Raw genomic sequence first — 18,297 nt, 5'->3', positions numbered from 1 at the left:
TGTAAAATATATGTGGGCAGAATAATAGTTGAAAATTCAAGGCAATCGGCAATTCTGAAGATAGCACAGAAGGATGATTTCAGGAAGGATACAAGATGAATAAATAAATAATAAAAAGTGTATGTATATAAAATTAAGAGTCATGAAGTTTAAAGCTAGTAGTTCCATAATTACTAATAGTGTTTTCAGAGAGATTTATGGAGAGTTTACGATCAAATATTTAAAGAAGAAATTGCTAAGCTGAAAAAAAGTTTTCAGGTTGAAAATATTAACAGAATGCTAAACATGGATAAGAGAAGGATCAAAACAAAACAAACAAAGGAAACACATTTTAGAGAAAAATCAAGAAAATAAAAAAATTTTCAATTTTTTATGAAAGCATAAAAGTAAAACTAAAGGCAAACAAAAATGATTAGCTAAGGGAAGCAAATTAGACTAGGATCAGACTTTTAAAATGCAACATCATTTTCTAGAACAAAATAAAGTAACAAAAATTTAAGATAGAGTTATTTCAAATCAAAAGCTGAATATTATTAAAATGAAGTGAAAAGCTTTTTTGTTGCTTAAACATTGACCATTAATGAATTATTGACAAAATAAAAAGGTTAATCCCTCAAATGTATATTTATTTTCTAAAAAGTATTATTTTTTATTTTTCTTGCCTTGGGTCAACAATAATGTTTAAAAATGTGGAAAACTGTGAGGTAAAAGAAAAAGAAAGTGTGATTAATACAAAAGGAAAACTGTTTAAAGGAGAGTTTTTGATGGAGAGAAAGAGTGACAAAAACTTTAGTTACTAATTCCAATGTAACCACTCCAAAGAAAACGAAGATCAAATCTTACATTGTAAAACGGTATTATCAACAAAGCAGAGTTATTTTAAGAAAGAAAAAAATGCCAAGAAATAAAAACTTTCTAAATACTAAACCTTTTTCAGACTTTAAGAAATAGGCCACAGCTATTATTAATCTAGGAGAGGGAGCCCTTTGATTTGATAAAATCAGTGATAAAAGGAATGTAAAAGAAACCTAAATGCTCTCGCAACTTCTCTGTAAGTGTGAAGTTATAAACTTAATAATTTTTTTTTAAAGAGAACTAAGCAGAAACTACCCTACTGTTGAAATATTGAAAGTAGTTGCATTTCTTTTGATGATGGATATCTTAGACAAGTCTATCACTCTCTGTGGTTATCAATAACACTTTTGAAACTTTATGTGCTAAACATTGAAAGTGGTTGCATTTCTCTTAATGCTGAATATCCTAGACAAGCCTATCAGCCTCAGTGGTTATTAATAACACTTATTAAAACTTCATGGCCAGGCGCAGTGGCTCACGCCTATAATTCCAACATTTTGGGAGGCTGAGGCGGGTGGATCACCTGAGGTTAGGAGTTCAGGATCAGCCTGGCCAACATGGTGAAACCTCGTCTCTACTAAAAATACAAAAATTAGCCGGGCATGGTTGTGGGTGCCTGTAGTCCCAGTTACTTGGGAGGCTGAGGCAGAAGAATAGCTTGAACCGGGAGGTGGAGGTTGCAGTGAGCTGAGATTGCACCACTGCACTCTAGCCTGCAGACTCAGTCTCAAAAAACAAAACAAGACAAAACAAACTTTATTATGTGTCAGACTGTATGAAGGGTTCATTTTATCCTGTGGTAGTAGCTATTGCACATTTTCATTAATGGGAATATTGAAGCTTATAAAAGTTAAATAATTAGACCAAATCACAGAACTAGTAGATGGGAAAAACTGGGTTTGAACCTAAATAGTTAAACCACAGAAAGTTATAACTTAAAAATTTTTTAAAATACCAAGTAAAAATCACAAGTTGTGGACAAATACATTCAGTTATGCTGTTTTGTTAAATACATAGAAGTATATAAGGCACATATATATTTATATACGTACATATGTATATGTATGTATATGTGTATCTCATTGTCTTTCCTGTTTGCAGAGACAAGTAATTAACATGAGCAAGCCCATCTGGGATCAGTAAAGTTAGCAAAATTACCATCAAAGCCTGAGAAATATTTATTATTTTACCCCACTGTGTTTGGTAGTGGTTAATTATGCAGCAATAGTTACCTGATACAAGACAATTGCACTTAGTGATTGAAGGCCAGGAATTCTAAACAATGGAGAATTGTCCCATCCATGTACCTATAATATTCATTGAAAAATAATGAATGCCTCCTATCTATGTCAAAGTGGTAAGAAAGAAAGTTTCCCTGATGGCTAATGGTTCACACTTGAATTCTAGAATTCACGATACATAATTTGCAGTTAGCACATGGTAATCTTTACTTAGGAATTGGCAACTGAGATTTTTCAAACCAAAGGGCACTTAAGGAACTCTTATTCCAAAGCTCAGGCCAATCTCTCTCTCTCTTTTTTTATTTTTTATTTTCATTTTATTTTATTTTATTTTAGATGGAGTCTCTCAATGTCACCCAGGCTATAGTGTGGTGGTGCAATCTTGGCTCACTGCAACTTTCAACTCCTGGGTTCAAGTAAGTCTCCTGCGTCATCCTCCTGAGTAGCTGGGATTAGAGGCATGTGCCACCGCACCTAGCTAATTTTTGTATTTTTAGTAGAGATGGGGTTTCACCATGGTGGCCAGGCTGGTCTTGAACCCGTGACCTCAAGTGATCCACCCGCCTCCACTCCCAAAGTGTTGTGATTACAGACGTGAGACACTGCACCCAGCCTCTCACGCTGTTCTCTAAAGAGGAAAAAATAAATAAACATGCTTCTCTGTTCTCCCCAGTTTTTACGTCACTAGCTAGTAGTAATTCAGGCTCAAGAAAACTCATTGGTTTAGAGCTGTGCAACTGTAATGCAATAAAGAAATAGTCATGGACTTGAAAAGGGCAAGGTGTCTGATAGCTAAGGCCTCATATTGGGTCTTCTGCAGCTGTCAGGAAATGTAATGACTGAGAGTAGATTGTAGATTTCCCACCAGACCTTCAGTGGTAGAACCAGGTTCAGAATTTCAGAACTGACAATCCCCCTCCAACACACTCTGGCTTACTGTGGGTCTTTGGGCTGCATATTTTAAAGCCTTTTAAAGAGATAGTTAATTAAGGCCTCATAAGTATTTATAAGAAGAAGATAATAAAAGGAATATAAGGTTCCCATAGTTGAAAAAGAGAGGAGCAATATGCTGGTTATTATTACTACAATTTAAGGGTCCAAGGCTTGCAGATTGCTTTTACTCCACTGAGGAGAATCTTGTTTCTCAGCTCTACAGGTTTAGAAACTTTACGTTGTACAGATTGATTTGGTTTCCTCAAATGCACTGGTATTAAATTCACAGAAAACAGAAACACTAGAGAAGTAAATGGATTAAAGTACAATGAAGACATAACAAGGTCAAAAGGAATTAATCCCATCAATGGTCCGTGCATTTTTTTGTCCAGTAGAGAAATATATGTGGGAAACCAGAGTAATTCAAATAGGTTACTTGATTAATATGAAATACAGTGAATATTGTAAATGCTTGTTAGTTCCAGTCAGTGTTTTAATGCCCAACTTGTATACATCTAATCATTCCTCATAACAACACCATGAGCCAGGTTCTATTATTATTTTTAAAAATGAGAAAGTCAGGTTAAATACCTTGTCCAAAGTCACAGGGCTATGAAATGGCAAAGTTAGGGTCTTAACTCATAAGTCATATTCCTGAATCTGCACTTCTAACCATTCTTAAATGAGACTTAGTTGACATGGATAATTATTTAATTAGGTTAGACCAGCTCATGGAACTACTTTATTTTTGCTAGGTTCTTAAGGTGGTGATATGTGATGTGACAGAAACTGCTAGTTGTCTACTCACTATCAACTATCTCTATCTTATTAAAGTAAATCTAGTTATCTTTGCAATAGCACTGTGCCCAGCTGAAGCACTACATTCCCAGCATCCCTTGCAGCATCCCTTGCAGTGACACATTTTGACCAATGAGAATTAAATCTATATGCTGGGCCTTTTTCAGAAAGTTTTGCTTTCCTCATGTAGCTTCCTTTTCTTGTAATTCTTCTTTTTCTCCTACCTGAAATGGAGAAGTAAAATGGAAGTTGGAAAAGCTGTCTTAAGAAAATGAGAGTACTTCTTCAACTTGTCTGTCTTGAATAGTACTGCAATGAAGATAGGAGTGCAGACATCTCCTGGATACAGACTTCAAGTCTTTGGGTAAATAGCCAGAAGTGGGATTGCTGGATCATATGGTAGTTCTATTTTTTGTTTTTGAGAAACCTTCACACAGTTTTCCATAATGGCTGTACTGATTTACATTCAATACAAGGGCCCCCTTCTCTCCATTTTTACACTAACTGGTATCTTTTTTTCTTTCTGACAATAGCCATTTTTATAGGCGTGAGGTAATATTTCATTGTGCTTTTAATTTACATTTTCCTACTGACTAGGGATATTGAACAGTGTTCTCATGTATCTGTTGGCCATTTGTATGTCTTCTTTGGGGAAATGTCTATTCAGGTTTCTTGCTTACTTTTTAATCAAAATTTTTTTTAATAGGATTGTTTGAGAACAGATGAATGAATAGAGAAAATGTGGTATATATACACAATGGATTAGTAGTCAGACTTAAAAAAAGAAAAAAAAATGTATAAATTGCAACAACATGTTTGGTATTGGAGAACATTATTCTAAATGAAATAAGCCAAATACTGCATGTTCTCAATTATATATGTGGAATCCAAAACAATCAAACTCAAAGAAGCAGAATAATGATTATCAGAGTCTGAGTGACTAGGGAAATTGGGGAGATGATTGTAAAAAGGTAAAAAGCCTCAGCTAGACAAGGTTGTTTTTTATTTGAGATATATTATACAGCATGATGAATATAGTAAACAATAATGAATTGTACATTTCTAAATCACTAAGTTTCAAATGTTCTCCCCACAGAAATGATAAGCATTTGAAGTAATGTGTATGATAATTAGCTTTATTTAATTATTGCACATTGTATTATAAATTATAACATCACTTTGTACCCCATAAATATACGCAACTATAATTTGTCAATTTATAATTAAAAATAAAAATAAACAAAATGAGGATAAAAACCATACTATAACAATGACATAGATGGAGAACAGGATGACCTGGGACATTAATGACAGGATAAATGTGCTATAAAGGCCTCTTCTGCTTTTGTTTTTGACTACCTGATATGTAAAAATTAAGTAACTTCAAATTTAGTTATTACTTTATAGGCAGATAACGTTGGCTCCCTCACCTGACTGTGAAGAGTTAGAACTCTGCTTGCTTTTATTACTATTGCATCTTCTGAATCTAAAACTCTACCAGAACAATAGAAATTGCTCAAATACATTTTGAGCATTTCAAGGTATAAATGAGTTTGAATGGAGATTGTCACAAAAAGAACCCAGTTCCACGAATACTGTGGTCGCTAAAAACAACCACTGACAGAGAAGGGGCACAGTTCTGCAAATCATTGATCCATTGCCAAGGTCAGCTGTGGTTACCATTGGGAGCCACCGTTATTGAGAGAACAATAGGGAAAGCCTGTTAGCAGTAAGCGGTAGCAAAAGACAGGGCTGTTGATTTTTAGTGGGAGGATCTTTTAGTGTTAAGCTGGATAGTACTTTTGTCTGGGATTTTTTTGGGGAGTTCTACTATTTCAAAAGCAGTCACCTTTGTCATTTAGAGGGAGGAACAGATATTTAATCCTTCAATATATTTCGTACTTACTTAGGGTAAGAAAAGCCACACTTTATTTTGCAACTAATATGCCTCATGCACTTTCCTTGTGTCCTCGTTTATAATCCTCCTAAGGCAGATTATGTACTTTTCAGTTTATTGATTAGGAATTTGAGGCTCCAAGTTAAGCTCATATGGCTAGTAGGAGGAGTGCCTTGATGTGAAACCCACTCTGTGGGATTTAATACCCACATCCTAAAACAGTTTACCTTCATCCTCACAGTTCTTGTGAGATAATCTGTTAGGGCCAAAGGGCCATACACACAGGACATAGACTCAGGACAACCCAAAGGCCTACTTGTGCGAAGCCTGTTCAAGTTCTGTTTGTTTGAAATAGTAGGAGAAGACTCATGCACAGATGGCTGCATTTGCTGACCCTGACATACTACTCTATACGTGAAGTACTGTCGGATTGCCAGGAATAATATGTTACACCCAACAAAGGGTAGTGTTTTGTGGTATAGAGACTAATTGAAAACGATTGTGATTTTTCGTCAGGGGACCTCTAGAATAATTCTGTCATATTTAATATTTTCCATGTTTTCATTTGATCACCACTACTTATTCTTCAAGTTAGTCTTGTAGTTTTTTCCTCTGTATTTTGTCTTTAACTTTGTATTTAAATTGAATGCTTTCTCATGATATGTCCAAGTAGTCAGTTCTCCATTCTTTTCTCACTACATTTGGACATTTCAACACATCTGAAGATTTAGACTCTCACAAGGCTCTAGGCCAATCCTGACCTTAGAAAAAGAGGAAATAATGAACATCTTATTACAGGGACATCATGGTCAGGTTTCCATGCCTAATAACCATTCAAATTATTGTGACCCAAATTCCACACCTAGGAGACTCTCATATTCTCAAGACCTATTCTAATGTATATTCTACTTTTAATAACTGGACTCTTGCCTAGTTTGGTTTTTTTTTTTTTTTTTGTCTTTCGTTAATTATTGTGTCTAGGTCCCTACATATGTGTATTAGTAGCCTATTCTGTGATGATGTGGATCTTGTCTTTCTTCCTATTTTCAGTCTATTAGATGGGTGCCCAGGGCCCTGTTATCTGCTGACAGACTACCTAGTCACAGGCATTCGCTGGCTGGCTTGTCTCTCTAATTCTACCTTCTCTGAAGTTCTCCATTGCTTTGCCCTGCCTACCTGTCAAGTCAATCCTTTTCTTGTATTGAACCCTTCAAGATAATTAAGAACCAAACCACAAATGTGCCAGCAATAATAAAGATTAGAACATAAAACTATAGCAGGGTTCAATAATAACAACAGTGTCTCAAAGTACTGCTCTAATAGGAATCTCTGTTTTGTTTTATTTCATACTCCCTACTTCCAGATCACAAAAAGACAACAGCATAAAGTAAATTGAAAACTCTATTAGAGAAACACAGCACCTGGGGGAAAAACATGCCTTTAAAAGAACAGAGAAAAGGCCATTGAAGTCCATCTTGCTGACCCCTTTTAGATTATCAGTGTTGCACTTTATTTGAGGACTGTCTTGAGGATACAAAAGAAACATTCACTTTGCATGAGGGACTCTGGGAATTTAGGGGTGCCAAATCAGTCATAAAACCAAACAGTATTACCAAATTAAAGCATAAACATAAAATGAGATATAGTCCAACAGGGAACCCCAAGAAGGAATCTTGGAAATAATTGAAGCCAAACCAGAGGGAAACACAACATAATACCTCAAGTAGAACCGGTTATGTTGTCACTAATAAAATCTGATCAAAATAAAAAACAGAACAAATCACTAACAAGGGTAAAATGTGTTGGTGTTGTCAAATAGCAGGTTAAAGATATCTTAACTCAGGGAAGAAAACAGACTTAGTTCAGTTTTCATGACAAGACCTTTGCTGGCACAGCACTAAAGTAAATGAACAGAGGAGCACAGCAGAAGAAGAAAAGGGAAGGTACGTGTTGTTGGATGATAAAAGGTTGGAAATGGTCTATAGAATATCCCTTTTGTTCTTTGTAAATATATGCATTCATCTTCTAATTTTGTTAGTGCAAATTTATTGCTGGCTTAGTGGAAACCTAAGTTTCCTTAGAGATTAAATTGATGTACATATGAAAAACGTATTTTTGTGTATAATGTGCATCTCTTTTTATAATATTCATGGAAAAATTCATGACAACATGAAGAAAATTGTCTGATTTCTGTGTATTTCACAACAGGCTACATTTGCAAGTCACATTTATACTGCCTCATTCTTGGAAAAAATGGCATTTCCCCTCAACAAATATTATCTAGCAGAAACGTTCTCAGTACTTTAAGAGGTGTAGGAAAAGGCACAGTCAGGTTAAGTGGCAATAAGAAAACAATTCTGGGTATTTCAGGAAATGAAATCTCAGTTTCTTGGCTTCTGCCAGGTTTCTCAAGGGTAATGCTTTTTAGAAAAAAATTAAAGGAAGCTAATTTGAAAAGGTATCAAAACAGAAAACATCCTTGGGCTGAGAACTGGGACTCTACTCTGGTCTCAGCGTTGATTAGGGATGTGACCTTGGGCGAGTTACTGGCCTCTTCTCTCTGAGATTCCTAATTTGCAAAACAAGTGGGGCCACCTCTGAACACTCTGGGGGTTGAAAAGTGTTCCCTGCCTTCTATTCCCATGGAAACTGTCAATTTCATGTCTAGCTTACTATTAATATCTTTCTTAATAGTCTTGTTCCTTGCAAAATTATTTTCCCTGTACATTTTATACCAATTAAATTTCTCCCCATCCTAAATAGTGCCACATTCAATTCTTCTAGTACTGTTTTTATTGCATCATTTCTCTATAAAGAAAAGCATTTAATAACTTCTCATTTCCTAAGTGCTGAAATACAAAGGACATCAACCTTACATTTCAAAGACTCTTCCCACGTGTTTGTACATTTCACCATTCCTACATATGAACACTCTTAAGTGTCAGCTATTGCTTTTTACTCTCTGCCTCTCAAATATGCAATGCAGTTATTAAAATTCTGCATAAGGCATCTGCAATTCCAACCTCCCATCAAATTTTCTCTTTTTTATTTGCCTATCCAAATCTTCTCTATCCTTCAATACCAGTTGAAAACTATCATAAGTGTCAACCTTTCATCACACTGATGTTTTTCTGAGCACCTAGAGCAATTGCCTATATATTTCATTCAAGGACTTAATCATGTTTTTCTGTGTGGCATATTATTATTTTATTGTTATTCAAATTATTTGCCATTAAATGAAATCTTTGCTTCTCAAAACCTTTGGGAAATAATCCTGCAAGCTAAGCTCTCTAGCTAACTGAAGATTTACTTTTTTAGTATTAAACTTTCTCTTATTTTATTCATTGTGGATAGGTATATTAACAAAATAGTATATTTCTGCTGCTTTTGAAATAAGCAAATGATAACTTAATAGTTTTCTTGGTTGCTTAGTATAATCACTACTGATAAAAGTTTTTCTACTGTTAAATTACAGGGTGGCTCTAATAGTGTTAGATTTTTGTTGATAATAGGTTACCTAAAATGACAGTGCTCACCGAAAAATATTTGTCTGATTTGTAATTTTATATGTTGCTTCCATTTGGAGCATATTACTTGCCTCCCTTGAAGGATTTCTATAGATATTTACAGCCAAACAGGTTTGTGTTAGTATTTGCACCGTTTTCACTTCTGTTTTACCTTTCTGACTTTATCGTAAGTGTACATTCCTATAGTTAACTCTAAAAAATTTAGTGCAATGTGTTATACTTTTAAGAGAAACTCAAATAGGTCTTTAATTCAAGAATCTTATCACTTGCATAAAGATCTTTACCTGCTTAATCATTGATTTTTAAAAATAGATTGCATGTGAAAAATATTTCTTAGAAAGGTTAATTTAAGGGGAGAAAGAAATATAGTGGAAATATGAACAGTTTTTAGTGCTGTTCTTCATGTTTACTTTTGTATTGCTTTCAGGCTTTGTGTTTTGTGTGTGTGTGTGTGTGTGTGTGTGTGTGTGTGTGTGTTTTGTACTAGTAAAAATGTTTTCAAAGCACACGCTTTTAGATCTCCAATACTTTCCAATTCTGTATTCAAGGGGTGGATTTCTCCAACTACAAATTTACCCTACTTAGTTGTCAGGCTTGATTTCAGTGCAGTCAAATCAGGCTATGATTGGTATACAATTTCACAACCACTACCTATTCACCTCAAACCACTACATCAGATTCCTGTTTCCAGAAATCCTCTCACATTTTTCATCTCTGAAATGGGAAGATTTCCCTTATTCTCCTTACAAGGCGTGCAACAGGCGTGTGGTTCCCTTCTTGGGAGCCCCACTGCTCAAACCCTTAGAGGGAGCTGGCAGACGGGCAGGTGGTGGGGAGCGTGGGCTCCGACGCCATGGGAGCCTCGAGGGTTGAGTGTTCACAGCTCCGGAAGCCCCAGTGGGCGTGTATTACAGTGTACTCTTTCAGCTTGGCCATCCGCAGGCGTCTTGTGTTAATCAGCTCAATTAGACCCTCTGTCCTGTTGTAAGGACAGTGGGCTTTCTGTATGCCAGGTTCTTGCCCTAGTGTACCGGAAAAATCGGATCACACGTGGGCTTGGAGGACGGGTGCAAGGTTGGACTGAGTGATGGAAGTTGCTCTCAGCCAGGTGGATGGGGGGCCCTAAGAGGAATGGAGTGGGAAGGTGGTCTTCCCCTGGAGTTGTGACGCCCGGCTGCGGGCCTGTCCTCTGACCGCCCGGACCAAATTCCACGTCATCTACATCATCCTGCTGTCGGTGGTCAGCCAGCCTCTGTCGGGGTGCTTTTCTGCTCTTCTGCTCCTCTGCTCCCCTCCATGTCCAGCCGCTTGTGCGTCTGTGCCCGCCAGCGTCCCTCGGGTTTATATGGGCACAATATGGGGGGCATGGCGGGCCAGAGTGGTCTTGGAAAACGCAACATATGGCCGTGAAAATAGGAGTGCCTGTCCTCACTTAGGTCCGTGGGCACAGGCTCCAGGGTGGAGCCCTCGCCAGGGACCCCACCGTTCTCTACCCAGCACTTCCCTGCCCCTCTCCCGTATCAGTTCTATGGTATGCTATCATTATGACGATATTTTCATGTTATTTGGAAGAGAATTAAACACTTTGACATATGAATTTCTTAGCCATTTTAACTCCTTAGCCATTGAGAGGAATCTTACCTTTGTCATCTCATTACCTGGGGCTTGGCTGTAGGTGGAGAGAAATGAGACATATCCGGGAACTTTGGATTGAATCACTTTAGAAGAGACAAGAGACCTACTGAGGTGATCAATGAATAGATGTGGAAGGTGATGAGGAAGTAAAGTCAATATCAATGCAAGTAGGATTTGGGAGAAAATTTAGAGTAAATGAAGAAAGACACTGTAGAACGAGAGAGAGAGATGAAAGAAATAGAACTGAATATTTGCTGTATTTTAAGAACATAACCTCCATTTACTTGCCAATTTTATTTGCTAGAAATTTGAAGAAGTTAGTTTGACTTTAAAAATTATTCGGAAATATGTTACACAAGTCAATGTTTTTGTTTGTTTGTTTGTTTGTTTTTGAGACAGAGTCTCTCTCTGTCACCCAGGCTGGAGTGCAGTGGTCTGATCTCGGCTCCTTGCAACCTCCACCTCCTGGGTTCAAGCGATTCTCCTGCCTCAGCCTCCAAGTAGCTGGGACTACAGGCCATGCCACCACACCTGGCTAATTTTTTGTATTTTTAGTAGAGATGGGGTTTCACCTTGTTAGCCAGGATGGTCTCGAACTCCTGACCTCATGATCTGCGTTCCTCGGCTTCCGAAAGTGCTGGGATTATCGGCGCGAGCCACCGCGCCCAACCAAACCAATATATCTTTACAGAGGAAATACAATGACAACAACCAATAATAATAATAATAAGAAGAAGAAGAAGTAATAAAACATGTGTCCATTACCTAGGTAAAGTATGTAACTTTTCAGCATTACTATGATTGGGATGGGAGGAAGTTTCCTATAATGGAAAGTAACCAGAAGAAAAGAATGAATCACAATGAAATCTCAGGAAAAATATAATAGAAGTAAATAATTTGACAAGTGAAGAATATTGTATATGGAAACAGAGAGCAATATTCATTATAAAACAAAAGTTGGAAACAACTTAGATGTCTAGAAATAGGAAATTGGTTATTTAAATACCACAAGATTAATACAGTATAATAAACATAATAATAAAGAGCTCTATTAAAGACACAGCCTCAACAAAAGTAATATGGAGTATATAAAGGAGACTCATTTTTATAAAAATATATTTACTTTATATGTATATATTTGTACAAAAAAGTCTTGGAAGAAATGTAGGTTACTTCATTAGTTTCTTATAGAAGTTATTTTTGGCTGATAACATGATAATTTTTAGTAATTATAAATTTCTTTCTTACATGTTTGTTAACATTTTTCCAAAGATCATGCATTATTAATGTAAAAAATACAATTCTCGCATGCATTATGGATGTTTATAAATGCATAAGTCCCTCTCCAATAAAACCATATCTTTAGAAGTGGTGACTACCTCTACACTAGAAGTGCTTAGTTTCTGAATCTACCCCATAACAAAGAATTTTTGAACTAAGTGCAAGTATCAGCATTTAAAACTCCAGACAACTGTCCAATAATCAGAAGTCTGGCATGCCAGTGAGTTATCAAGAGCAAGTCACCTAACTTCTCTGAGCCACATTTATATCATCTGTAAAGTGATACCTTCAAGTGGGTTGCTGAGGATTAACAGGGACATATGTCTTCTACATAGCGCAAATCAAGGAATTAACAGTGGTAATATTACTCAATTTTTATATACAAAATGCTCAGTTAATGTAAATGGAACAATGCAAAATAATATACATTTAGTTAACAAACTCCACCTCTGATCATCATTTCCCAAAAATGTAATCTCTACCTCTTCTCATGCTATTTTGACAGATTTAGGAAAGGATAGCACTGTGGCAGTGTTCCAAGCAGGTAGGAAGTATTCAAGTTAAAGAAGTGTGCCTTGAAAGTCTACTCCTGAGACTATCATATGGCTTGCTTCCTCCTTGTTTAAATTATTTCCCATGCCACCTTTCAGAAGGACCTTGCCTTATCTTCCTAAGCTCCACCTCTGTCTTCTTTTTTTTTCTCTGCTTTTTTTCTCCTCTTTTTTTCACTTTGCATTTGCTAAAATATTGTATGCTTTATTTTTGTGATCTGTCTCCTATAAGGTCTTGCGTCTTGCGTCTTAGTGTTGCTCACCCATATGTCATCAAAATCTGGGCACATGGTAGGTGATGAAAAACTATTTATTGAAAAATGCATGAATGTAGATAGAATGATAATAGTTGATTCTAAAAAATGAAATTCAAGGCATGCCATTGTTTATTTCTATCGAAATTGTAAATCTTCTTTCATGTTTACTTATAGCTAGTAATTCTATTTTATTTCCAAAACCCTCATCCATCAGTAATACATCCTTTCCTGATAACACTAAAGACACATTCTTTTGCCATCAGTAGACCTGATAGGTAGGGAGTATGATAATTAGCAAAATCATTTTACTACTATATTAAAAAATAATATAATTTACTTTTGTGTTTTTGTTTGCTGAATGACTTTGTCACTCATAACCTCCACAAGTCAGAACTTCCACATCTATAAAGAGTGATTCCCACCCCATCTGCTCTGTCTGCCTAACTCATTGGGTATTGTGATGAACAAATAAAATAATGCAAGTGAATGTTTTCTGAGAAATGCAACCGGTATACAAACATAAAACATTCAGGAAAGAAATCTGTAAATTTGAAATATCGAAGTAGTGAAATGTCGATTGTATAATCACAGGCTACAACAATTGAAAACATCAACAGCATTGTACTATCAAACATTTTACATGATAAATAGCAGTGCTATGCCTGTGAAGTGTCTTTTCAGTGGGAAACATGGGGTAATCTTATTGAACAAAACAGAAACACTTGAAGAAATGTAAATTTATTATTCTGGGTGATATATAATCCCACTGTTGACAGAAAAGGACACATTGAAAACTGACAGGATTCAGAAATGAAGTATAAGTTGCAATCAGGTAAAACAGAAAAGAAATGTATGCAAAAGACTCTTGTTCCTCTGACAAGACTGAAAAGAAGGAAGGAAAATCTGAACTAATAGATAAAGAATGATTTGGAATTACCCAGCTAACTCATAGTGACAGGCAAAATGGGAAAGACATTGTCAGAAATCTGATTTCAGTTGAATGATGATGTATTTTCCAGAGATTTAGCATTAATAGGAACAAATGCAATATTCGGAGTCACTTTATACAGGAATGGTATCCCTGTGAAAAAAGAATGCAAGTCATTTACAATAAATCTAAATACATGGAACAAAATATGTGTGTGTAATTGACTATCTCCTAGTGACAGTGAGTACTTTTAAGTTTAAAATACACATTCCCAAGAAATCAACTCCAAGGAAATAGATTAAGATTTATCATGGTATATCAAATGTGCAAAGAAACTCAGTGCTGGTCCTAAGCACTATCATTTGATAGGTCACCTGGCTCAGATTTCTCTGGGTAGCTGTCATGCAGTTTCTCCACCTCAAAAGTGGAAGAACTTCTGACTCCGATGACATGTATGATCTATGAGTAATGACATAAGTGAGCTAGGCTAGTGGAGCAGACATGTTCTCAGCCTAGGAGACGGGTGTGCTCTGGAATGGTTATATTGAGGAAAGGTAGGGTGTTTGTGACAAAATGAGCTCATGATGATTTGTCAACAGTCCTAGAAACTTAGGACAGTGAGAGAAAAGAACATGGAAAGTAGTTGTTTTCTCTCAGGAGAGGCTGGGGGATGGGGATAGTCTGTGTAGGTGCCCTTGTATCAGAAACATAATATAAATGGGTAGAAGTAGCCAGCTGTGTTTCTCTATCTCACAAGCTGAGGAGTGGGAAGAACTAGAACGATTTTTCCTTGGATGGTTAAAATAATCTTTGCTAACTGTGTTGCTGAAAAAGTGTGTCAGTAAAATCCAAAAAGGCAGAAAGAAAATCCGTAACAGACACTCTCTGACTATTCTTGTCATGGAAGCAGGCTTGACATGGCCTTGTAATTTAACAGTACCATCTTTTTTTTTTTTTTTTAAGTAAAATATTGAGACTTTTTCCCTTTTTCTTATATTTTAAGTTCAGGGGCACATGTGCACAAAGTGCAATTTTGTTACGTAGGTATACATGTGCCATCGTGGTTTGCTGCACGCATCAAACTGTCAATTTTCTTTCGATGTCAATTAAGATGATATTTATGGAAACTACAGCCTGGAATTGGTGAAAAAATCCCTTTCTGAAATCATGACAAAACAATGCAAACCTAATTGAATAAGATTAAAATTTTACTCTGGGAATTTAATAACCGCAGCTCCAGCATTGGGTGCGTGCAGCAATAAGAAGACAGCACCAAAATGGTGAATTAATCAACAGAAGGAGTTTTTCATATGGACAAATCTTTAGACCTCAGCCAGGAGAGGTTTTCTTCCTGAAGACTTTTTGGGTAGAAAGTAGGTGTTTCTTTCTAATACATTTTTACCCTGTTCATCCTACCATTTGTTAATTTCTATCAAATTAACATTCTATCAAATTCTATCAAAAATCTTCACAATTTTTATCAAAAGATATGAGAGAGAGAGAGAGAGAGAGAGAGAGAGAGAGAGAGAGAGAGAATGAATATCTGTGATGAGAAACTCACCTGAGAGAAAATGTTTGTCTTACAAACAATGGCATGGTTAATATGCATGAAGAAAAAATGTCTCAAGAGTAATATTAAACATCTCGGAGAATGCCAAGGCAATCGAGGTAGTAACAACACTTATTTCTGGGAGCCAAAAAAATGAAAACAATGATGATTATCAGAGGCTGGGAATGTAGTGGGGAGCTGAGACAAGTGAGGATGGTTAATGGGTACAAAAATATTGTTAGAAAGAATAAATAAGATCTAGTATTTGATAGCTCAATAGATGACTATAGTCAACCATAATTTATTGCACATTTTAAAATAATAAAAAGAACATAATCTGAAAGGGTTATGAAAGGATAAATCTTTAGGTGATGGATACCCCATTTACCCTGATGAGATTTTTACACATTGTATGCCTGTATCCAAATATCTCATGTACTTCATAAATAAATATATTATACTACTATGTACCTAAAAAATAAAAATAAAAAACTAGCAGAAAATCCTATTGTAATCTCTTATGCCTGGAGCTCTTCTTACTCTAGAGAAGATGATTTTAGAATAGCGAAGGCACATCGCTAAATTAATGTTTATGCATTTCTTCCAGAGACAACTGTATTTTATATGCTGTAGGTATATAGAAGCTATATCTACATATTTGTATATTTGTAGTTATAACTATTATTATCTAGCTATATTATAATGGAAAAGGTGGGAGAGAATAAAATTGGATGACATTTATGAAAACAAAATCTCTAGCGAATGAAACCAATTATAAATGTTTCATACACTTTTGTTTCGTGAGTATTTGTCAAGAGAGAAATATAGTCTCTATCAAAATTGTGATTAATCTAAGAAGATGAAAGCATAAACTATGGTGTAAGACAACTGGGTTCAAGATTCAAATTTGTATTTGAGTGTCTGTGATACATTACAAAGCTATTTCAATACCGTAAGCATCTGCTTCTGCATATGTGAAATTAAGTATAATAATAGTACCTATCTCATTAGGATTTTGAGATTTAATGAGAAAATGCATTTTAAACACTGAAAGGTAAGGGTGAGCTTGATTGAGACTGAACCCCTGCAGCTTGACTGCTCAGAACACAAGCTGACCTCCTGCATATATATCTCCGGAAAGCAGCTCCCATCCAGCGCTTCAGGCATTCTAGTCTCTACTGCATGATATGGGTTCCATGATCCCCTCCCCTCCCCTCCCCTCCATACTCCAGCCTGGAAAACAGAGCCAGACTGGAAAGAAAGAAGAGGATCTCTTTCCAGTCTGGCTCTGTTGTCCAGGCTGGAGTATGTGATCTCCGCTCACTGTAACCTCCACCTCCCAGGTTCAAGTGATTCTCCTGCCTCAGCCTCCTGAGTAGCTGGGATTACAGGCACCCACCACCATGCCTGGCTAATTTTTGTATTTTTAGTAGAGATGGGGTTTCACCATGTTGGCTAGGCGGGTCTCAAACTCCTGATCTCAAGGGGGTCTAGGACCCCTCGGCCTCCCAAAGTGCTGGGTTTACAGACGTGAGCCTTCGTGTCTGGTCTGGGCTCCATGATTTTCTGGAGATGAACATATGTTCAGATGATATGGCAGGTGTGTTGTTTGCATAGCCAGCCCTTAACGCATTGCCTGATAAGGGGTAAAGCACTCAATAGAGGTTCATCACTATTATTGCTATTGTTAGTTTTGACATTTTAATGTATAAGCACTCAATTTATGTTACTATGGTTATTATATTTCATACTTTGGTTTATCTTTTTTTTTTGTCATGCCTGTACAGCAGGTCCTCAAATAACATTTTAAAATTATTATTATTCAATATCTTTTTGCTGAAAAAAAATGTGACTCTTGTCTGGGGGTCACTGTCTGTGTGGAGTTTGCATGTTCTCTCCAGGTCAGCCTAGGTTTTCTCCAGATACTCTGCTTCTTCCCATATCCCAAAGACATGCCGTTAGGGTCTTTAGTATATGTGCATGGTCCCAGTCTGAGTGACCCAGTCTGAGTAGGGGTGTTTGTGGGGTGGCCCTGCAAGGAATTGCAACCTGTCCAGAGCAGGTTCCTTCCTATCACCCTGAACTGCTGGGAGAGACTCCCACACCTGTGAACCTGAACTGGAATAAGGTTAGGAAATAGATTAATGCGATGTGTGTGGCAGCTCAGGCCTGTAATTCCAGCATTTTGAGAGGCTGAGACAGGAGGATCACTTGAGGCCAGGAATTCAAGACCAAACTGGGCAACATAGCAAGACCCTGTCTCAAAAAAAAAGAAAAAAATAGCCAGGTGTGGTGGGGCATGCCTGTATTCCAAGCTGCTCAGGAGGCTGAAGTGGGAGGAGTACTTGAGCCCTGAGGTTGAGGCTGCAGTGAGCCAAGATTGCGCTGCTGCACTCCAGCTTGAGTGACAGAGCAAGACTCTGTCTCAAAAAAAAAAAAAAATTACTGTAAAATTAAAAAAAAAAAAACTGTAAACATACAATCATTGTACATACACATGACAATAAACCATGCATTCGGGAAAGTTCTCAGTGAATCCACCCTATTTATTCTGTTTGTGTTTGAACTGTGTGGTGGCCTGAGGTGTTCCTGACAATCCTTGTATTGCACACATTAATTCCTTGATTTAACCCGTCACCATTACGACTGGCTTCACTCACTGATTCACCAAAAATTGCGCAGTTATCTTACTTGTTTTTATGGATTTTTCTTAAATGTATATGTAGCTTGCATTTATTTCAATGCCAATATTTAATATTAAAAGTGTTTGCATGTTTGATGCTTTTTGTGACCAGAAATATGCCATAGGAACTTAGCTTCTGTTTATGTCAATTAGCCTATGGTA

This window comes from Macaca nemestrina, chromosome 19 (genome assembly GCF_043159975.1).
Source record: "Macaca nemestrina isolate mMacNem1 chromosome 19, mMacNem.hap1, whole genome shotgun sequence".
Taxonomy (NCBI): domain Eukaryota; kingdom Metazoa; phylum Chordata; class Mammalia; order Primates; family Cercopithecidae; genus Macaca; species Macaca nemestrina.
This window is presented reverse-complemented; position numbering follows the sequence as displayed.